Here is a 24,380-nt window from a genome sequence, read left to right on the forward strand (position 1 = left end):
GTGGTCTCGATCTCCTGACCTTGTGATCCGCCCGCCTCGGCCTCCCAAAGTGCTGGGATTACAAGCGTGAGCCACCGCGCCCGGCCATTTGCAGATTTTAAAAAATTTTTATGATTGCAGGGAAAAACTCTTTTCCAATTGACCCGATTATCTGGTTATTTCTTCTCATCTTTGCTCAAAAATATTACCTCCTACCTATGGCTTAAATGTTGCCAACTTCCAGCACTAAATTATAAATCTGTTTCTCTTCTAGCTCAATGCATTCCTGCTGGGTATTTTTATCCATTCCTCTGGATTAAATTTCTGTCTGACTGCCAATGAATTCCAAGTGTGTATCTCCTGTCTAGGTATCTTCCATGAACACTAGTTCCAGATACCTAAGGGAATTCCACTCAGCTCCACTACAGACAGTTCAACCTCATCATATTCACAATTAAACCTGCAATATTCCACTCCAAACCTGCCTTATCTCAACAAACAATACACAGATTTCACACCAAAACAATTCCTTCAGCCAGAACATAGGGAGTCATGGCTGCTTATTCAGGATCAACAAGCCCAGGATTTCGATGCCTGCTTTGCTTCTACATTTAGAATGGAATGAGATCTTGTGCAAGTAACTTAACATTTTGAGCATAAATTGCCTCAGCTATAAAATGAGATATTTTAAAATAAAAGGTCTGTGTTTAACATCTAGCTCTACTACTTACAAAGTACGTGACTTTTACCACTTTTTAATTTGTAAAATGGTGATGACAAGGACACAAGACCCATAAAATTTTTAGGGAAAAAAAAGAAACCCAAAAAACAAAAACAAAGATGATAAAGTCCATGAATGCATTTGGTAAAATGTAAAGTACTATACAAATGCTTGCTTGCTATTATAATCAATAAGTCTCTAAATTTTTGTAAGCTCTAACACTCTGCTTCTACCGGGACGGAGAGCATCAATCTCAGTTATCAATGCTGAGCACAATATCCCCTCTGGATACAACAGGCAACTGGCTAATGTTATAAAAATCCAGAAGTGGGAAGGCATCTGTTCTCAATGACAAACTTCCTGAAAGGTCACACCTAGTGAGCTCCTCATAAGAGGCTATGACCTTTCGGGCCAGAAGGAGAGGGTCTTTGGGTCTCAAGGTTTTCCATCCCCAGCTGTGAAGGCTTTGTTTGGATCCAACTCAATTCATCACCATCTCCCTGGGAAATGATCAGAGGCATTTTTGAAAGTCAAATATGCAAGAAGAGAGCTTCCCGAGCAGCGTAACATCCTTCATCTACCCTCCTTCCTCCTCCTTACGGCTTTCAAATAGCATGGCAATTCCTTTTTTTTATTTCCTTAAAGTCTTTCTTTTCATCTCCAGCACGTCTAACTCTTGTCTCATTATAATTTCACTTATTTCTATAAAAGAAACCTGACAGCTACAGAACATTTGAGGGAAGGGTGGAAGGAGGGTGGGCATGAGGGGGAGTGGAGAAACAGGCAGAGAGGGAAAAAGAGATCTGTGCACGGCTGGGAGTCCTCAGAGAACCCCTTTGTGTGACACTTTCAGGAAGGCCCGCATCTCAGCCATGTGGCAGCTCTAGGCATTATTTTCTGATGACATCTAGAGTATTCGTAGAAAATGGGATGAAATCGTTGCAGCTCAGACAGCAGGGAGGTCAACTAATGTCACCCATATCAACTACACACTTGCTTCTTTTACAGAGATGCTTAAAATGATGCCAGGCACCTATGTCTCCACCTGTGTTCACTGCGACCCATACTGTGCGTTCTTGTTACAGGCAGTAAGTTCTTACTAATTCATGCATTCATTGATTTCTCTCCTAATGCCAAACAGTAAACTGAAAGGTGCTATGGACTGCAAGTCTGTGTCCCCTCAAAGCTTCATATAATGAGACCCTAAGCCCCAGTATGATGATGTTAGCAGGTGGGGCTCTTGGGAGGTGATGAGGTCACGAAGGTAGAACCCTCATGAATGGAATGAGTGCCCTAAAAGGCCTAAAAGAGAAGCTGCTTCTTCTCTTCCTCTCTTGGCCATGCGAGGATACAAGAATTTTCCAGTCTGCAACCTGGAAGAGGGTCCTCACCAGAACCCAACCATGCTGGTAACTTGATTTGGGACTTCCAGCCTCCAGAACTGTGAGACACACATTGTTGTTGTTTATAAGCCCCTCAGTCTGTGCTACTTTGTTATAACAGTCTGAACTAAGACAAAAAGATACACATTTCTACTGCTTTTTACATAACCTATCTTCTCTAAAAAAGAATTTCTAACATGGCAGTTTTCTCAAATTGTCTGAGAAAATGAGTTGTCTTCCTATGGAAATAAAGAACAAAGAACAGGAAAAGAGATGTGCTGTCGTGACAATATATTTCACTGTGTCAGCAAGTTTTAGAGTCTTCAGATTGTCTGGGATCCTATCATTTAAATTCTAGCACAATATTGCTTATACATGAATTGTTTGTTGAATTTTTCTGCAGGTTTAGTAGGTTGTAGATTAAATGCAACCTTGTTTTGATCACCATGATTGACACGATCCAAAATGTGAGGTAAAATTTTAAAATAAAATCTATCTCATGGTGAATTATCAAATATTTGAGGTAGGAATTAAAAGTATAGTCTAGATAATTCTATTAATATTTGTGATACTATTATTAATGTAGCGTAAGTTTTCCCTATGTTTAGAAGTAAAATAGAAACTAGTTCACATATGTGTTTTGATTATTCATTAATTTGTTTCTTGCCTAATTCCAAATAGCAAACTGAAGGGTGCTATAGACTAAAATTCTGTGTCCCCTCAAAAATTGAATATATTGAAACCCGAACCCACAATGTGATGGTATTAAGAAGTGAGACCTTTGGGAGGTGACTAGGAACTTATCTACAACTCATAGTTTCTCTGTAACTTTTACTAAATTCCATTAAGTCACCTAAAGATAAACTCTCTTGATTGAATAAAATATTTTCTTTCATAACTTTCATTTCCTTAGAGCTGTCACTAATCTTTTTTTTTTAAAATACATTTTGGAGTGGGCAGAAGGTGGGGTTTTGACAGCTACAAACTGGAGGCTGGCAGTGGTCCTTATGTGTGGGAATAAGCAAGATGATACGAATGACGGATCTTCCGCCTCCAAAGGACTTAATAAGGATAATGTGATCCTTTCATACATTTTATATTGTTATTCTTTCCAAAAGGAAAAGACTATGCAGGTTCAGATTGGTAACATGTAAAATCACTCTTTCCCCCGCCCCCTAACTTGTCTTTGTGAATCTTATCTATACTTTTGTCTCCTCAGTTCTTTTAAAAATCATAATTGGTGTGATTATCTTTGCTATGAGAATAATTAGCCGTTGCTTTTTGACACTCTAAATTGGGAATACAGAATTTCAAGCAGGGGGCATAGAACAGCAATAACTGTTCCACTTTGAAACTGAAAAGGGCTCTGCCAGTTGGATTCAGGTACAATGATTCTTTTGTGGTTTTTACTGCATGAGATAGAGGGAAGAAATGAAGCAGTTCACATTTCACATGAGACATTGAAGGGAAATCTTTTTAATGGGTTAATTGCTTGTTATGACCGATAAATAAAAAGAAAGTGAGAGATCCGTATACTGAGAATTTGATTTTTCTTCATGAACTCATTACATTGCCTCAGAAAATGACTGTATTGTTTTTAAAATTCAGACAAGAAGGCTATAATCATAATATTAGACTTCTACTTTTGCATTATCCACTCTCCCTTCTACCATTAGAATGTTCTAATATTTGAATGAAATGGGATTTTTGTTCTGATTATAATTTGAGGAAGCTCTGAAATTTCTAGAAGAAAAACACATTCATTTACATAATCACAGGGTTGTATTTTATGTTTATTTTGGTAATCAATGGTAGTCAATTTTATTTTTCCAATATTTTGTTCAGCTTTTTTATCTGAGTTTTAAGATGATCCAAGAACATTGTGAAAATAATCAAACAATGAAGGAAATATAAAGGCAAAAATAGAATTTACCTGAAATTTTTTCTTCCAGAAATTAATGAAATTAATTGTGGCTAATATCCTTCCATAAATATGTAACATTAATGAGGTAATACTATGTATGATCAACTGTTTTTAAATATATAATACATGTAACACAGAGAATATGAGCTGTTTTTGTATTCAACAATGAATGGTGGTTAATAGGTACTAATAGATTTACAGTCACTAAAAATAACATGTTATTCCATCATAATAATATGCCATAATTTATTTAACCAATCTTCTATTACTGGATACTTAATGTTTGATCTTATGAATAATAATTAAGGAAACATATTCAGCACACAGGGAAATTTTCTGATTATCTAACTCAAGTTTGACCATGGACTTTAAGAGCTACATGAAAATTTAGAGAAGATCTAATCCAAAAAATGTGCAGGAGCTCAAAATATTTCCTCAAGGTGACAAACTCAACTAGCAACAGAGCCACAACTATCTATTTACTGGGTGCATAGGGTAAGTAAGCTTCATATCGTGATCGGTGTTGTGGCAAAATGTAAATTCCAAGGCAAGAACCCCACACTTGCCTATTGGGACCTACCAAAGTTGTAGCACGTAAATTCTGGGGCACGTAAAAGGTGCTTATTATGTGGTTATTAAATCAGAAAATATCACTTGATACCAGAACTTTTTCAAGAGCATCCTAACTTCTCATTCAGCTAAATCTCTTACTATATCTATTGAATATGCATCCTGCTATTAGTTATAAGTCTGAGAATCAAAGTTCTTCCTGTCATATCTTTGTATAAAACCTTTATCTTTGCACCTACATCTGAACCTTGAACTATGCCAGTTACAAAATTAGCATAGCTTCCTGATTGAGAAATGGGTGAACAAAGAGTGTAGATACAACTCACTAGAAAACTGGAAACTGTTATCTTTATTGACTAGATTATTAGTGAGTTAGAACTGGTTTGCTCTCAGAGGTCACAAGCGTGATGGTTTACAAGGTCAAAATAGAAATGATCTTAAAGGGCTAAGTAAAATATAGACATCTCAATGTGGCGAGGAAACGCCAACTCAAAGAGATAGTTTGGGGAATGACTGGGAGGACCTAGGCACTGGGTGTGCTGGGACTTCCATGGCAATAAAGAAGAAGGAAGAGTTTTAAACATTACAGTGTTGATTCTGGGCACCTGAAATATAAAGGACCCCTTCCTTTTTATTTCACAAATTACAAAAGCTGAAGAGGGAAAGTGCTTAGAGAGAAAGTAGAGAATTTCATTTTAGATTTTTGGAATCTGATTCCATGCATTTTTTTTTTTTTGAAGTAGCTCTATTTCAACTTGCTCATTAGGTAAAAAAATGTCCTGACTTGTTCAGCTTATAGAGGTAGGGTAATATGAGACTCTTATGCAACCTGAAATTATAATATCATCTGCAATTCCAAGACTTGATTATTTAGGGACTATCAACAATAGAAAGAAATGTTTCTATTCCTATAAATAAACACACTCTTAGACTGTTGGCTATTTCATAAATATTCACAATCTATCTTTAATAATTTATCTTAATATTTTACTGATGATATGACTGTTGCTTACCAATCTGTATAGTGGAGATTACATGTGTTATCACATACAATGTGTTTAGAACTGTATCTAACGTATAGTAAGTGCGCAATACGTTGTAACTGCTTGTAAATCCACTCAACGAACATTTACTGAGGACCTATTTTGAAACAAGTGAGCATATATAGTAAGTGCTGAGTATAGTATGGCTACTTTTGAATTCCATTTCTCCTCTAACAACAAAATCCTTCAATTTCTTCTTTCCCTCTCATTATTTCTTCATTTTGTCTTATATGTGACTTTGACTTGAACTCTAAGAAAGAAAGCACTGTCCAGCCTCAGGGCATTGCACCTACTTCCCTGTTGGCCTGAACTGCTCTTCCTCAGACATCCACAGGGCCTGCTCCCTCCTACTTTTCAGGTTTCTGTCCACAGGTCACCACCATAGAGAGGACTTGTCTAACCACCCTATCAAAGTAGCAGCGTACTCCTCCTACCATCACCCAGCACGCCGATTCGTTTGTGCTGGCTTAGTGTTTTTGTTGTTGTTATGGCATTTTTACCACCTGGCTATATATACGTATAGTCAGGGCAGGGGCAATAAACAATTATAATTATATATATAAATATAAAAGATACAGAGATACAAAGATAGATATTATATATAAATAACATAATTATATACAATTATTAATATATAATATATACTATATAAATTTATAACACTACAAATTTATATATTATAGCTATATTTATATATAATACATATATTATAATATCCATATATAATATATTATATATATGTATAGCATACATATACTATATAGTATAGATATATAATTATATATTATTTATATTTGTAATATAAATAATATATAATTATAACTATATATTACACATTATATATGCATATATTATACATATATAGTTATAATTATATATAAATTTAAATTACAAATATATAGTATATATCATTATACTATATAATAGTATATATCATTATACTATATAATAGTATATATCATTATACTATATAATAGTATATATAGTATGTATCATTATACTATATAATAGTATATATAGTATATATCATTATACTATATAATAGTATATATAGTATATATCATTATACTATATAATAGTATATATAGTATTATATATACTACATATTATATATAATTACATATTTTACATTTATTATATATATTATATTATATATAATACATATATTTATATTATACATACATAATATATATTATATATAATACACATTTATATTATACAGATATAATACATATTTATATCATACATACATAATATATAACATATATAATATATGTATATTATACCTATTACATATGTATACATATAAGTGTATATAATTATATGTGTACTATATTACATAATATATAATTATATGTATATATAATTATACATGTGTTATATGTATATAGTTATATATGATTTATAATTTATATATAACTATATGTGATTTTTAATTTATATATTATTTATGTATGTATACAATTATACATATAAATATCCTTGTTTATTGCCCCAGCCCTTTTCCCACCTAGAACATGAACTTTATCTATTGTTTGCTTGGCACCCAGCACCTAGCAGTAAGTAAACACTCAGCAATTATCTGTCTGATGAATGAATAAGGGAGAAAAACAAGAATGAAAGTCATCTATTAAATTTGTAATATGTCAGGCAGCATGCTGAGGACTTTGTGTACTGTTTCATGAATACTCAGAATTAGTCTATGATACAGGCTAATTATTATTGCCATTTCCAAATTTAAAAATTGACTATTACAGAACCAGAAAGCAGGGGAGGGTAGTCTCTACCACTGGTCAGAAGGCAAGAGTGAATTCCCACAGTGTGTCAGTTCTTAATCCCAATTCTAAGAACTCTGTATCATTTGTGTAAGTTTGATTTCCAGGGAGAGTTGCACCACCCTCCCTTGGGATGCTTTTTGTTTAAGTCTACACAGACACTCCTAATGTGATTTGGCTTGAATTATGTACTTGTTAGTCAACTGATACTTTTACATTTCATCTGGTGCGTTGCCATATAAATGACCCTGTCTTATTCGGCACAAGATTATGTACTATCCTGACCTCCCTTTTAAATTAAACATCACAAAATCAATACGGTATCATTAAGGGTGCACAGCCTGAATGGGGGAGAACATCTTAAGGAAAACCTTTTTGAAGTTTTGTCTGGGTAGGGTTTGGGGATTGGGTGGAAATTTGATGTTTAGAGCTACCAGCTTACACAGGCTGTGTTTTTATTTCTCCCTACACTATTTTGACACTTTGATGAATCACCCCAGTCTGGCAAACAGTGAGTTTGACATGAATATCACAGCTTCTCCTATGATCAGAGACATCCATTAAATGTGCACATGAGTGTGTTTTTATATATGTGTATACGTGTGTATAGATACAAAGATAGATGATAGATACACACATACACACATATATATATAGATACATAGATAGATACATACATACATAGAAACATAGATGGATAGGAAGGCTTTATGTCAATATTCCTGTTACTAAATCATCTAATCTAAAATAGTGTGTGTTTGAGAAACAGCCTAAGTGATTCACTCTTAGTAAATGCCAAAGTAACCAAAAATATGGAAGCAAAAGCAAAGGTGGAAGAAGAAAAGGGGAAACAAAACACGAGAAAACCCAAACCTGTTTTACAACTGAGATCAAGATAAATTATAGACATGATATGCGTCTACAAAACAAAGCGTCCTGAACTGGAGTCTCCTTTTCTCATGCAGAAGTTTCTTTGCTAGTGTAGAAGTGAGAGGGGTGGCTCTTCCTCCATAAGTTTTAGACTTTTTTTTGACTGTATGTCTATATTGGGAGGCAGATTTCTGATTAAATCAATTTTCTATTAAAATGTATTCTAGTGAAAAACCCTCCTGGGGCATATTGTGCCACCCAGCAAGTCTGATCAGAAAGCTTCTCAGAATTCTTTGTCCAGTTGAAAAAGCACTGGATACCAGTCAGTAGCAGAATTGAGACTGTGATCTAATCTTATTACTCTGTGTCCCTGCAAATCACTTAGGCTCTTTCTCAAATGCACACTATTTTCGATTACATTATTTAGAAACAGAAACATTGACATAAAGCCTCCCTACCACCCATTCATCCATCCATCCGTCTGTCTATCTATCTATCTATCTATCTATCTATCTATCTATCTATCTATCTATATACACACACAAATAAAAACACCCCTATATGCATACATATATATGAGAGGTACATATATATGTATGTGTTTATATATAGGCATGCATGCATACATGGATACACATGTACAGGTATGCATGTATTGTGAATAGCAAGCTATATGCTGTTATTCCCAGTTCTATGACACCATTGTACACTAATTTATTTCTCCTAATTCTGGGACTCTGTTTATATGATTGCTCCCAAGAATTGGGTCCAGGTGAGGAAAGAGATCATAATATGAAAGGACAAGATGAGGGAAATAAGTTAACAAAAGCTTTTGAAGAAGTAAAGTATTGTGAGCTGCCAGACAGCAAATAAATTTTGGTTTGACATAATTTACAAATAATCACCAACACCAACAAAGATACTATAACCAACCAAGGTCAAAATGTGTAATGAACAAGTATGAAAAACCTAGAGGCTGGGTGCAGTGGCTCACACCTATAATCTCAGCACTTTGGGAGGCCAGGATTGGAGGATTGCTTGAGTCCAGGAGCTCGAGACCAGTTCAGACAACAAATCAAGACTGCATCTCTACAAAAAATGAAGACTGAAAAATCACTGAACACAGCGGCAAGTGCCTGTAGTCCCAGCTACTTGAAATGCTCAGACAGGAGGATTTCAGCTTGAGCCCAGGAGTTTGAGGCTGCAGTAAGTGATTGCACCATTGCACTATAGCCTGAGTGATAGAACAAGACACTGTCTCAAAATAAATATATAGATATATCTCCAGAACACATAAGAAACTTAGCAAAAAAAAAAAAAAAAGAAATAGCCTGATTTAAAAGTGGGCAAAAGTCCTTAATAGACATTTCTCAAAAGAAGACATGCAAATGGCTGCCAGGTGTATTTTTAAACAGCTCAACATTACTAATCATCAGGAAAATCAAAACCAAAACCAAAATGACGAAACATCTCCCTCCAGTTAGAATGGCTGCTATCAAAAAGACAAAAGAATACAAGTGCTGGCAAGGATGTGTAGAGAAGGGAACACTGATGCGCTGTTGGTGGGATTGGAAATTAATAGAGCAATTTTGAAAAACATGAAAATTCCTCAACAAATTAGAAACAGGACTGGGCATGGTGGCTCATTCCTGTCATCCCAGGACTTTGGAAAGCTGAGGCCGGAGGATTGCTTGAGGCCAAGAGTTTGAGACCAGCCTGGGCAATATAAGAAGACCCCGTCTCTACAAAAAACTTTAAAAATTTGACAGAATAAATAAAAAACAAGACCCTGTCTCTACAAAAAATATTAATGAAAATAATAATAATTAGCCAGGTATGGTGGTGTGTGCTTGTATTCTCAGCTGTAATACTTGGGAGGCTGATGTGGGAGGATCACTTAAGCCCAGGAGTTTGAGGTTACAGTGAGCTATGATCATGTTACTGCACTTTACCCTGGGCAACAGGGTGAGACCCTGTCTCTTAAAAAAGAAATTAGAAATAGAACTACCATATAATCCAGCAATCCCACTCCTGGGTACAAATCCAGAAAAAATGAAAACAATATATCAAAGAGATAGCTATACTTCTATGTTTATTACAACATCATTTACAATAGCCAAGATATAGAATCAAAGTTGCCAACAGCAGATGAATAGATTTTTAATAATGTAGTATATATACCCAATCAAAAACTATTCAGCCATAAAAAAAGAATAAAAGCATTTCAATTGCAACCACATGGATGGAGCAGGAGGACATCATATAAAATGAAAAAACCAGACACCAAATGATACATACCGCACAATCTCACTTATATGGGGAATCTAAGGTAAAATAAAAACACATTCATATAATAGAAGCAGAGAATAGAGCTGTGGTTAGCAGAGACTGGGGAGGGAAGAGTGGGGAGAGGCTGGCTAATGGGTACAAGTTACAATTAGGAGTAATAGGGCGATTTGGTGTTCTATTGCACAGGAGGTGTCTATTGTTAACAGTAAGGTAATATATATTACAAAATAGCCAGAAGAGAGCATTTGAATGTTCTCACTGCAAAGAAATGATAAATGCATGAGGTGATGCTAATGACATGATTTGATATTATACAACATATACGTGTTAAAACCTCAAAGCATACCCCATAAAATGTTCAATTATAATGTCACTTAAAAATTTAAAATAAATGTTAAAAATAGTTTTTAAAAGGTTTTCTGTTTTAAAAGATTTTTAAAATCTCCAAGTAAACATGTTTAAAACTAGATGACCTTATTCTTCAGTGAACTGGTAGCTCCAATCTGAATTTTTCTTTCATTCTTATCTAGGCTCAGAATTGTTGATATATCTTTGATATATCCTTTTCCACTTTTAATTTCTATCTGAGTCTTAACAGGTTGTAGCTCAGACTGTCTGTGCCTTCAATCTTTTGTGCTGGTAAATATGGTGTTGACAATGATAGATTTCATAGAGACTGGCTAAGAATCTTTAAAGACAGAAGAAATAGAGATAGAGCTACACATGTTTAAAAGACTGTATCACAACAACCAGCATTTTAGTTCCTACTACGGAATCAAGAACAAAAGTTATGAAAGCTCTCAGAATCCAATCCCTGAAGTTCTATGGACTTTCTGGATACATCATTTGACAAAGACAAATGTCGTTGTTTTTGGTCTGCTTTTTGCTCACCTTCCTATTGCACATTTTATTTTCTATAATTGCACCCTTGGCATTCTGGGTACCTGTCACCGCCTTACTAGTAATGAGCCTCCCTTGGCTGTAGAGCTTAATCTTTTTTAAATTCAACTGGCAGTTTGGAGGCTCATGGCATTCATGCCAGCTAAATCAAAGGCTAAACTGGTTGTCTCAAAATACAGTGTAATCATGCCATCTTCTCTGATTGATAATTCTCCACTCTCACTTCTTATAAAAATGATGTTGGCCTGGTTTCTGAGGCCATTAGTAATCTTGTGCTCATAAATCTAACTGATTTATCATTTACATTTCATGCCATTTCATTCTTACTGCTTCTAAGTTGCTACCATTATTTCTAGTTCCAAGGCTTTGCAAGTATATTCTTTTCCATCTTTCTCTTGCCCCTCCTTCTCTTTACCTTTCCCAAAAGCACTTTTATCAAGGGTCCAGTTTGGGTCTTCCCTGCCCCCTGCAATTTCCTTTCCGTGTTATATTGAATATACTGACTTCTCTATTTTCCATAGATTTATTTGATATTTATTGAAATTGTTACTTGAATGACTACTTTATTTATTCCATATGAGGCTTAATCAATATGATAAGTGCTTGAAAGGTTTAACACCTTTTTATATGCACCCTGAATTGGCTTAAATGTGGTATTCAGTTATTCCTTGAATAAATAAATAATTGCTAAAAGAAATAGGAATGCTTTTGTGCTGTTGGTGGGAGGGTAAATTAGTTCAACCTTTGTGAAAGACAGCGTGGCGATTCCTCAAGGATCTAGAACAAGAAATACCATTTGACCCAGCAATCCCATTAGTAGGTATATACCCAAAGGATTATAAATCATTCTACTGTAAAGACATGCACACATTTGTCTATTGCAGCACTATTTACAATAGCAAAGACTTGGAACCAACCCAAATGCCTATCAATGATAGACTGGATAAAGAAAATGTGGCACATATACACCATGGAATACTATGCAACCATAAAAAAGGATGAGTTCATGTCCTTTGTAGGGACATGGATGAAACTGGAAACCATCATTCTCAGCAAACTAACACAGGAACAGAAAACCAAACACCACATCAGTGAGAGTTGAACAACGAGAACACAGGGACACAGGGAGGGGAACATCACACACTGGGCGTGTCGGGGGTAGGGGGAAGGGGAGGGAGAGCATTAGGAAAATCACATAATGCGTGCAGGGCCTAAAACCTAGATGACAGGTTGATGGGTGCAGCAAACCACCATGGCACATGTTTACCTATGTAACAAACCTGCACATTCTGCACATGTATCCCAGGATTTAAAGTAAAAAATAAAAAAGTTTATAATAAAATATCCAAAAAATTAATAAAAGCATAAGATTAAAATGAAAAAAAGAAATAACTTTTAAAAATTTGAGAACCAGATAAATGAACCCAGTCTTTGATGAAATTAGATTTTTTTTTTTTTAAATGAAGCAGAGTGTATGACATGAAAAGGCGGGTGAATAACAGAGAAATGACTTCGCACCCAGGGTCACATTTCTATTTTTGAAGCAGGGAGAGATTTAATAGAGATAATCAGGAGTCACAAAATGTTTAAAAGTATGGGAAGTGAAGATCAGAGAAAGTCATTACTACTTTTTAGGAAATCAGAAAATTGCAGGAATGAGAGAAAATCAGGAATCAACTGACTTCAGCACAAAAGTGGAGGATTGTAATAGAATACCATGAAACTACCTGCTAAATTTCATTTCTGTAATATGCAAAACACATGTACCTGCAATGGTAATTTTTTTGTCTGCTTCCAAACCTTGAACATGTGGCTTTTATTGGTAGAATCGAAATTAGAACACTGCTCCTAAAGAATTCTGAAACATGCAGTTCCCAGCTGGCTTCTAGCCTTTGGTAGCTGAGGAGAAGACGTAAAAGGAGTGAAAATGAATATGGGTTGCTAATACGTGTGTGTATTAATAGAAGTTAGAGCTATGTGTCCATAGATTAAAGATTCCAAAGAAGTAGAAACAAACCTATTACTCTGAAACCAGCCAGAAATGCTCCAGAAACTGAAAAATTGGAATGCAGTGAGGTGAATTAGGAGACTCAAAAGAGGAAAATGAAAGTCTGTACTTAATAGCAGTAAACACCTCAAGTTCCTACTTATATCTCAAACAAAAATGTCACTGCTGGAAATAGGAATCTTTCAGTCTTAAATACCAAATGGTGGCCATGAAACATTTGAGGAATGCTTCAAATCCCCAATACCTAAGAAGGAAAATTCCAGAATAAAGGAACTCCAGTAAGCAGAATAAATCTTAAAAGGAATTTTTTTTTTTTTTTTTTTTTTTTGAGGTAGAGTCTCACTCTGTCGCCCAGGCTGGAGTGCCAGTGGTGCAATCTCAGCTCACTGCAACCTCCGCCCTCCCGGTTCAGGCAATTCTCCTGCCTCAGCCTCCTGCTTAGGTGGGACTACAGGTGCCTGCCACTATGCCCGGCTAATTTTTTGTATTTTTAGCAGAGATAGGGTTTCAACACATTGGTCAGGCTGATCTCAAACTCCTGACATCAAATGATCCACCTGCCTCGGCCTCCCAAAGTGCTGGGATTATAGGCATAGGCCACCATGCCCAGCCAACAGGAATAACAATTTAAGTACAAACTAAATATGGTAGTAAGGCCAGGTTGTAAGACATAGTAAATAAATTCTTCTTCTGAAATGTAGAAGAAAACAAACAAACAAAGAACCATAGGGGAAAAATAGAAAAATAGGGAATCAATATGAAAGTTTTAACATTTGCTTAATAAAAGTTTTAAAAATGTTCACAGAAAATAGGAGAAAATAATGAAAAATTAGCACATGTATTCTAAAACTGAAAATCATAGAGATCAAGAGACATGATTGCATACCTATTATTTAGAAATACTGAAGTTAATGTCAAAAGAAAATAGCCACCTATGAGTAATGAGAAAGGGAGAGATGAGTTTATAGTCTTTTATTGCTATTTGACTGGCAATTATTACTTTGTAATATTTTAAAAAGAAAAAGTTGAAAAGTTTACTTCCAAGCATATCATCAGGATATATCAGAAAACCATAATAAAAGTCCCAAAACCATCTAAAGGTGATAAAAAGGCTTTATGAATAGAATCGGCCACAAAATAGGCATGGAGCTTTAAACTAGAACATTGGCAGGCAAGAGATAATGTACAATGCTTTAATTTGTCTTGAAATTAATGATTTATTTTTGGGTGAAAGGAAATAATTTTAAACCTAGGCTTCTATACCTAGCAAAACTATCAATCAACTGTGACAATAGCAAAAACTGTATTTTCTGACTTTGAGTCTCAAACACCTCATCTCACTTGCACTCTTTGTTCATAAAGCAACCATACTAAAAAAAAAAAAAAAAAGGAGTAAGCCAAGATAAAGAAACATATGTGCCTCAGAAATCTGGAATCCAATACAGATGCTAGGTGAAGTCAGCTTCTATATGACCACAAAGGAAATTCCCAGGATGGTGGGGGGTGAAAAACATGTAATCATACCATAAAGTAGCCATCTGGAATGGATCAGGAAGTTGCATAGCTCTACAAAGGAAGGCTGTGGTAAACAACCAAAACAAACTTTTTAAAAACTCCTATGTGATGTTTTATATTATGGAAAATTTTATTGACAGGTATTTGACAAAACCATCAAAATACGTGAAAAGGTTTTGTAACATAAAAAAAAAACAAATATATGAGGCAAGTATTTATTACACTTAAAAGTTATAATTATGTAAGTAGCATAATACAGAAAGAAAACAGAATAGGTTGCTTAATATCCTTATTTGCAATAGGAAGTATGTTGTAAATTATTAAATATTGATTATGATATATGTATTACTTATATATTTGGCAGGTTTACTTTCCCCCAGAAAACACTTAAATGGTCAAAAGTTCTTGTATCTGGGGAACGGAAAGATGAGATAGAGAAGTGAAAATATGGGACTGATTTGTTTTTTATTGTAACATTTTGGTGCTAAATGACTTTTTTTTTTTTTTTTTTTTTTTTTTGAGACGGAGTCTCACTCTGTCACCCAGGCTGGAGTGCTGTGGCGTGATCTCGGCTCACTGCAAGCTCCGCCTCCCGGGTTCACGCCATTCTCCTGCCTCAGCCTCTCGAGTAGCTGGGACTACAGGCGCCCACCACCATGCCTGGTTAATTTTTTGTATTTTTAGTAGAGACGGGGTTTCACCGTGTTAGCCAGGATGGTCTCGATCTCCTGACCTCGTGATCTGCCTGCCTTGGCCTCCCAAAGAGCTGGGATTACAGGCGTGAGCCACCGCGCCCGGACGCTAAATGACATTTTAACATATCTTTATCATTACATTTGCATGTATTGATACTTTGATAAAAGTAAACTTATAGTGAGAAGATGGTGAAACAAGAAGTAAAAATCATATCAAAATACAGAAAACCATAGAGGTAATATAACTTAGAAAGGAAAGAATAAGGAAAACATGATTTGAAGATGTGTTAAAGAAATAGAAGACAACTGGGAAAGGAAGAGGAAGAAAAAGCCTAAGTGTTTGCAGACAGCAGATTCTTAACACTTACCCTTTCAGAATAGAATCAACCTCTCCATCTAACTTCCCTGAATGTCAGATTTCCCAAGGTAATGGTGAACAAAGTCAATGGATTATCTGTAGAGAATTTAGTTTAGAATGTGGGTGTTCAATAGCCATCGTGGAGCAATTCTGATTGCTCTATGATAAATTCTGATTGCTCTTGGTAAAGACTTACTAAGCCATACGCTAGCAAACAATGAGTATTGTAATTGGTCTTTTGGGGCATCCTAAACTATTATTTCCTTTAGAAAGATAGCATTGCACTCCAAAATGGTTATACAGTCTATAATGTTCAGCTTTTAAAATTTACAGCCAAAGGGAGTGTTTCTTCTTCTAGCCTGTGAGGAAGTTCTCCTTATAAGAAAGAAATGTCTAAATATTTAATATCAGTTAGGTGTAATCCTTCAGTGATTTCCCAGTGCTCATGGGATAGAGACTCCAAAACAGAATGGTCCCCAGGCCCTGTGCAATCTCGCCTGTAACTACTCTCTTGGCTTATTGCATGTTTTTCTCTCTAAGCCAGCAATGCTCTTCCTCACTTCAGGGGCTTCTGTTTGTGTATTTTTTTTCAATTTTTTTATTTCCATAGGGTTTTGGGGAACAGGTGGTATTTATTACACCAGTAAGTTCTTCAGGGGTGATTTGTGAGATTTTGGTGCATCCATCACCCAAGCAGTATACGCTGAACCCAATTTGTAGTCTTTTATCCCTCACCCTCTTCTCACCCTTTCCCCAAGTCCCCAAATTCATAGTTTCATTCTTATGCCTTTGCATCCTCATGGCTTAGCTCCCACTTAGGAGTAGAACATATGATGTTTGGTTTTCCATTCTTGAGTTACTTCACTTAGAATAACAGTCTCCAATCCCATCCAGGTTGCTGCAAATGCCATTAATTCTTTCCTTTTAATAGCTAAGTAGTATTTATATATACATATATTATATATATTTTATATATATGTATATATATACACACATACATACACAGACACATAAATATACCACAGTTTCTTTATCTACTCGTTGATTGATGGACATTTGGGCTGGTTCCACATTTTTGCAATTGCAAATTGTGTTACTATAAACATGCAAGTGCAAGAATCTTTTTCGTATAATGACTGCTTTTCCTCTGGGTAGATACCCAGTAGTGGAAGTGCTGGATCAAATGGTAGTTCTACTTTTAATTCTTTAAGGAATCTCCACGCTGTTTTTTTATAGTGGTTATACTAGTTTACATTCGACCAGCAGTGTAGAAGTATTTCCTTTTCACTACATCCACACCATCGATTATTTTTTAATTTTTTTGATTATGGCCATTCTTCCAGAAATAAAGTTGTATTGCATTGTGGTTTTGATTTGCATTTTCCTGATCATTTGTTATGTTGAGCATTTTTTCGTATGTTTGTTTTCCATTTGCATATCTTCTTTTGAGAATTGTCTATTCATGTCCTTAGCCCACTTTTTGATGGGATTGTTTTTTTCTTGCTAATTTGTTTTGAGTTTGTTGCAGATTCTGGATATCAGTCATTTTTCACATGTGTAGATTGTGAAGATTTTCTCCCACTCTGTGGGTTGTATGTTTCCTCGGCTGACAGCTACTTTTGCTGTGCAAAAGCTTTTTAGTTTATTGTTTCCCTTCTTCTCTGCCTAATTCTTACACATTCTTTTAAAAAAATCTGTTTTAACATTATTTTTTCAGAGAAGACTTCCTATCCCAACTTCCTCACTTCACCACCCCAGATCAGGTCTCTTTAACACATGTTCCTAGAAGTTCCTGCACATTTTCTTCAAAGCACTTAACATAATTTATCATAATACATTTTTATGATTATTTGTTTAATAACTTTCAGGCCAATACACTGTTTTGTTCTACCATTTTATTCTTAGACTCTAGCACAAGAGGTGGCACACAGTAGGTTTTAAATAATATTTTATGGATGAATGAATGAATAAAAAAACATATTTGTAATGTTGGAAATTGTGGAATACGATAGGCCTGAGCAAATATATTTTATAATTATTTTATTATTTTAAGGGAATCATTAATCCTGAGATGAATATTTAATTAAAAAAGAAAGAATTAATCATAAGATTGAAAAAGATTAAAGAAATCACTCAGTATTTTTTTCTTTTCTTATAAGAATTCCTAATCTTCATATTCAAGACACAAAAATAGTGAAATATTTTTACTTTTGAAATAGTAAAAGTACTTCTTATTAATGCAGCTAGCTGCCTTTATGGTCTACCTTGGACTGAAATTCAATGAAAAGATAATAATGGGATTCCAATTAAGGCACTCTAAAGACTATAATAGAAAGTAAAAGCGAATTATTTTACTAAAACCTCAGTGCAATGTTACAATTGATGGTGGACATTAAATGATATTTCTTCTCATAAGAAAAAAATAAAACCTATAAGCCAAGTCCGTTAGCTGTTGATTCTGAAATTACACAGCAATTTTTCAAACATAGTGATTTGAAAACTACTCTGAAATAAATTGGGTTTATGGCTTTTGCTACATAGGGTGCTTGAAGAACATTATTATGAACTTGTATATTAGTTTTATTTTCTTAGAATGATACACTACTAAATACTAAAAAGCAGAAAAGGGAAGAGGAGAAAGAAAATGGATACTCTAGGAAATTTTTGAATCCCTAGTTTTTAAAAACAATTTACCAAATTAGAGTTCCATTTATTTAATCATCCTTTATTATATAACTGAGTGCATATTGCCTAATTAAAACAAAACAAAAAAAAACTTTGTTAGTAGAAAGGTCCTAGTTGACATTTGCCAACTGTATACATTTTGGTCAATATACTCATTCTATTCAAGATTCAGTTTTCTAATCAGTGAAATAGTGATAAATAGAATCTATCATGAGTAGATTACCTACCTCATGAATTTTTTTTGGTGAAGACTAAATTACATATTAAAGTACTAGACACATAGTAGAGATTAAAATTCTGAAAAACTTTGAAATTATAGTTGCACTTTGAATGTGAAAAGTTAGGAGTAAGAGTTATTTAACCTTTTCATTCCCCTGAGTGATATAATTTTATAATGTCTTTTTTTCAAAGCTTAAATTTAAAGATTTCTTCAGTCAAACATAATAAGGCATTTATTAATTAACTGAAATTTAAATTCAGTTATAAAACTGAGAACATGTATATTTTTGTTCTACAAACAGTATCTTATTTCAACAGAAGATACACAGTGTACCCAATTTTCTGGCTTTCTTGAATACTGTTTTGAAAACAGTTTTAATGCTGTGGTCAATAACAGAAGAAATGGTTTGTCACTAGATGTGTTCAATAGCTACAGGCCATTAAAATTACCCTGATAAAATTCTCCATGGGTGTATAAGGTAATACATTTGTCAGACTGACAGATATAGATATAATTTATAGATTTCTAAGGCAGCAAAGAACGTGCATAAATATAGATCTCTGCAGAAAGAAGACTATACAAGAACCAATGAGCAGATATATTTCCAATAGACTCTTGTAACATTTTGATGTCTTCTTTGCCACATTTAATTTGACAAAGAATTTAAGCTTTCCATGTTTCTCATTGACTTCTAAAATTAACATCAACTTGGAGAAGGCAAAGACATGATAAACAGCATCTGTTCCACAAAGCTGCTTGGTGGATGAAAATCTGAGAAAAGTATGAGACCGGAGACTCTCTAAATAGATATATCAACACGTGCACACACACACACATACACACACACACACTCATACTAATTTTAAGGCTGATTAAATTCACAAGTCTGTTACAGCTCAGCCACTACTCAAGAGAGAAAAGTTTTCTAATTTGTCAAAGTTCATTTTAGCATCTGATAATTGGTTGGATGTAAATATGTAAAGATAGATGTGAGGTCATCAGTCAAATCAATTTGAAAACTTTAACCTGACTGGAGTGAAAAAAGACCTGAGAAATAAAGAAGATATATTTGTGGACAAAAAGCAGAGTGCAGATGAGGCATATATCTAGATAATTTAGGCAAAATCAATTTTTACAACTTAAAAAAATTATCTTGAAATGTCAGATGAAAGTAGGCATTTTAAGGTCTCAGTTATCTAAAGAATTGCTTTAAATTTTTTTCGCTGTGTACATGTTTGTGAGACATAAACCGGCAGAAATCTAAAATTATTCCTTGCACTGTCAGTTGAAGCAAAGAGGAACAAAGCATCTCAACTAAGTCTCCGAAGGTTTCATACCACTTTTATTTATGTTAGAACGCAAATGTACTATGTACCACTTTATCATGAGCACTCATGATAACTCAATGCTACTATTCCAGTGCTCCCCAAATAATATTATGAAAGCAAGCAGAAAGAAGGAAGGAAGGAAGGAGGAGAAGGAGAAGGAAGGAAAAGGAAAGAAAAGGAAGGGAAGGGAAGGGAGGGAAGAAAGGGAGGGAGGGAGGGAAGGAAGGAAGGGAGGGAGGGAGGGCAGGCAGGTGGGCCAGAGAGAGGAAAAATATAATGAATCAGTGAAACTGATTTAGTTGGAAGTGAAGCAGCTTTGTGATCAAAATGCTCATAAAAGTTGATTGCTATTCTGCATTAATTGAGTATCTATTAAATGGAAAGAAGGTTGGGTTTGCTTTTTACTTTTTAATTATTAGAATGTATTCGGGGGCATTGACATTCTAATTACTGATCTCCCCTATTTTTACTGTATATATATATATTACAAGTCCCCATAATAATATAAATATTGGGAATTTTTAGTAGTTTAAAAGAATAAAATTTTGGAATTATTTGTTTCACATAGACCTAGACATAAGTTTAAAATATATTAGGGTTGTTATGGCAAAGAAAAATTGTATGTGGTATAAGATGATACAAATGAGCAATGAAGGCACGTTTAATATTACACACTGGACAAGATCTCAGAAAAGGCTTCACAAATCATGACTTTGTCTTGAGAGAGGACTTCATCAAAACTGCTCCACAAAAGAAGCACGACTAATACACTCTTCAGTAAAATTGTTATTATTGCACCGACCTATTGATAAATTATTGTTTTTCAAATGTGACATCTAAAAAGAGAAAAACAACCAGTACATGAATTTTACTTAAAATAATTTTTACACTCACATATAAATGCTCATTTAAAAAATAACAGGTGACTGAATTACAGCCGTTATAATCTGAACGTAAAGTATGTTCAGGTGTTGAATTTTTAGAATTTTATTTTTTTTATTTCCATTGATGTCCAAGCTCAGTAAAAGACTGAACAAGACAATTCCCATAGAATATCAGAAATACAATATGAATTGGCTCTTAAACTAAAAGGGAGACACTTATGCTTTCAACAGGCCAGAATTTAAGTTCCCACCAGAAACAATGAAAAAAAAAAAACAGATAAAATGTAAGCGTTTTTAAAAACTATTTTAACGAAATTGGACATCAGGCAACAAAAGACAATGATTCATGAGAGACACAAAACTTCATGAGAGGAGTCTTCAGTCTCCACAGCTGATGGCCAAGTGACAGTTTTTGTTATGACATAAGAAGGGGAAGCACTGTAGAGCCCAGAGCTCTCTGAGATAAAGCAAAAACTCTGGTTATGAAAATATCCATAATTCACAAGAAAGAATGGTAATGCTGCACACACAGAGATGTGAAGATCTGCAGTTGATCTCCCTCATGCCTTCAGCTGAATACTGATCAGTGCATACATTTGGGCACATGTACTGAGGCTGCAAAAAGTATCATTAAAAAGAGAAGAAGGAACAATCCCTGGGGCTCAGTCATGGCTGGTAATCGTTCCTTTTCCCACTAGTTAACGTGAGAAACTTCATAATTTAGAGTATTGCACAGAACACTTGGAAGAGCTTTGCCTGGGTGGCGGGGAAATTAACTTCAGACTAAACACTGCTCTGGTCCCACTTAACAAACATGAAAAAGCAAGTCTGCAAAGGATCAATTTCCCAGTAAAACTGAATCACTCTAAAATGCTGAAGAATACTTATTTTGAGACGGAGTCATGCTCTGTCACCCGGGCTGGAGTGGAGTGGCACTATCTCAGCTAACTGCAACCTCTGCCTCCTGGGTTGAAGTGATTCTCCTGCCTCAAGCTGAGTAGCTGGGACTACAGGCACATGCCACCATGCCTGGCTAATTTTTGTGTTTTTAGTAGAGACAGAGTTTCACCATGTTGGCCAGGCTGGCCTCGAACTCCTGACCTCAAGTGATCCGCCCACCTCAGCCTCCCAAAGTGCTGGGATTACAGGCATGAGCCACGACGCCCAGCCAAAAATGCCTAAGAAAACTTATAAGAATACAAAAATATCTAGCACACAATCAGTAAAATTCAATGCTAGACATGCAACTAAGCAGAAAAATATAATTAACAGAAATACTAGCCCATCAAAACCAACTCAGGAAGGACAGGGTGAGGCTGGGCATGGTGGTTCATTCCTGTAATCCCAGTGCTTTCCTGTAATCCCAGTGCTTTGGTAGGCTGAGGTGGGAGGATCACTTGAGCTCAGGATTTTGAGACCAGCCTGGGCAACATAGTGAGACCCTATCTGTACAAAAAATTAAAAATTAACCAGGCATGGTGGCAGGTGCCTGTAGTTCCAGATACTCTGAAGGCTGAGGTAGAGAATTGAGCCCAGGAGCTCCAGGTTGTAGTGAGCTGTGATTGCTCCACCGGCACTTCAGCCTAGGTGACAGAGTGACTCTGTCTCAAAAAAAAAAAAAAAAACCAAAAAGACACAGGTTTTAAGTAGGTAATGACATTAAAATAGTTATTATTACTATTGGGGCAATTAATAGTATAGCATGCATTGTAGTGGATAAGATTTGTAATTTGAAGATATAGCTATCATAACTGTATAAAATAAAATACAGAAAGAAAAAAAGACTAAAAAATAAACAGAACATCGTGGTCTGTGAGACAACTTCAAGCAGTTTAACTACAATGTATCAGGAAAAAGGAAAGAGGGCTGACCCAGGAAAAATATTTGAAGAAATGGTGCACCAAATTTCCAAAGTTAATAAAAACAATCATCTCCTAGATTGAAAATTTGAATGATTTACCTAACAAAGATCAGAATGACAGCAGACTTTTTTTTTTCAGAAACAATGCCAGAAAGTACAACCACAAAACTAAATTACTGAAATGACTAAAACAAGCAAAAAAAGATGTCAGCCTAGATTTCCATAACTAATAAATATATCATTTGGAGATAAAGATAAAATAAGTACTTGTTACACATAGAAGAACTAAAAGAAAATAATTTGAGAGGAAAATAATAGATCTTTACAAAGAAATGCGTAGAACCAGAATTGGTCATCACATTGGTAAATATAAATAACTATCTTTATGATTATTATATTCTGTTTTACAAATTGGCATCTTTATTTCTCAGTTTGTAGAAATATTCTTAATTTGTTGATGTAGCAAATAAATTTCAACTTTGCTATGCAAAAAACAAGATAATCTGCTTTGCAATGAACTTTATATAGTTCAACTGCATACAGGCAACATGATATATGTGAAAAAATTACTAACTGAACTACAGGTATTAAATACTGAAAAGAGTTAACAGTTTATTATAATTTATTTTATTTCAGAATCTAGGAAGTTCACATCCATTAACAGTTCTAGTGCAATTTCAGGTGCAATTGGGAGCTCAGGAACCTCGGGGGAGCTGTTAGGGTAGCGAAACTTACACGTAAAATACATGTGCATACTTTTGATAGCACACGTGAAGGTATCTCTCTAAATTTGACCTCATTGGTTTCATTCACAGCAAATTGACCTGGGCCACTCAATGTGGCTTTTATTGTGCCTGATGTTAATGCATGTTCTTTTTTTTACAATAAATTCATGGCCATGAGATGATATCAATTTCACATACATCGCATCAGGGCCTTCACAGCCACCACAGGTTTTCTCCTCTCCATCCATTTTGTTCTTATGAAATTCTACTTTGCTTCCCCAGGAACTTCAGTGGTTTCTCATCAGCCCCACAACCACTGCAGCCCAAATATATGGGCAAATATATTTGGGCAAAAATATTTGGGCAAAAGAATTGAACAGACATCTCATCAAAGAATATATACTGATGGCAGATAAGCATATGAGAAGATGTTCAACATCATATATCATTAGGGATTTGCAGATTAAAATGACAGTGAGATACAATTACAAAAGATCAGAATGGCAAAAATCGGAAACTCTGACAACACCAAATGCTGGTGAGGATGTGGAGCAACAGGAACTCTCACTCACTGCTGGTGGGAATGCAAACTGTGATAGCCACTTCAGAAGACAGTTTTCAGCTTCTCACAAACCTAAACACACTCTT

The 24,380-nt window shown here is 34.9% G+C and overlaps 1 pseudogene; it reads right to left on the reverse strand.

The window, feature by feature from the left end:
- Window positions 1-23,629: 23,629 nt before the first annotated feature.
- On the reverse strand, window positions 23,630-24,031 carry LOC100607637 (annotated as a pseudogene).
- Window positions 24,032-24,380: the final 349 nt, after the last annotated feature.

This window comes from Nomascus leucogenys, chromosome 9 (genome assembly GCF_006542625.1).
Source record: "Nomascus leucogenys isolate Asia chromosome 9, Asia_NLE_v1, whole genome shotgun sequence".
Lineage (NCBI taxonomy): Eukaryota > Metazoa > Chordata > Mammalia > Primates > Hylobatidae > Nomascus > Nomascus leucogenys.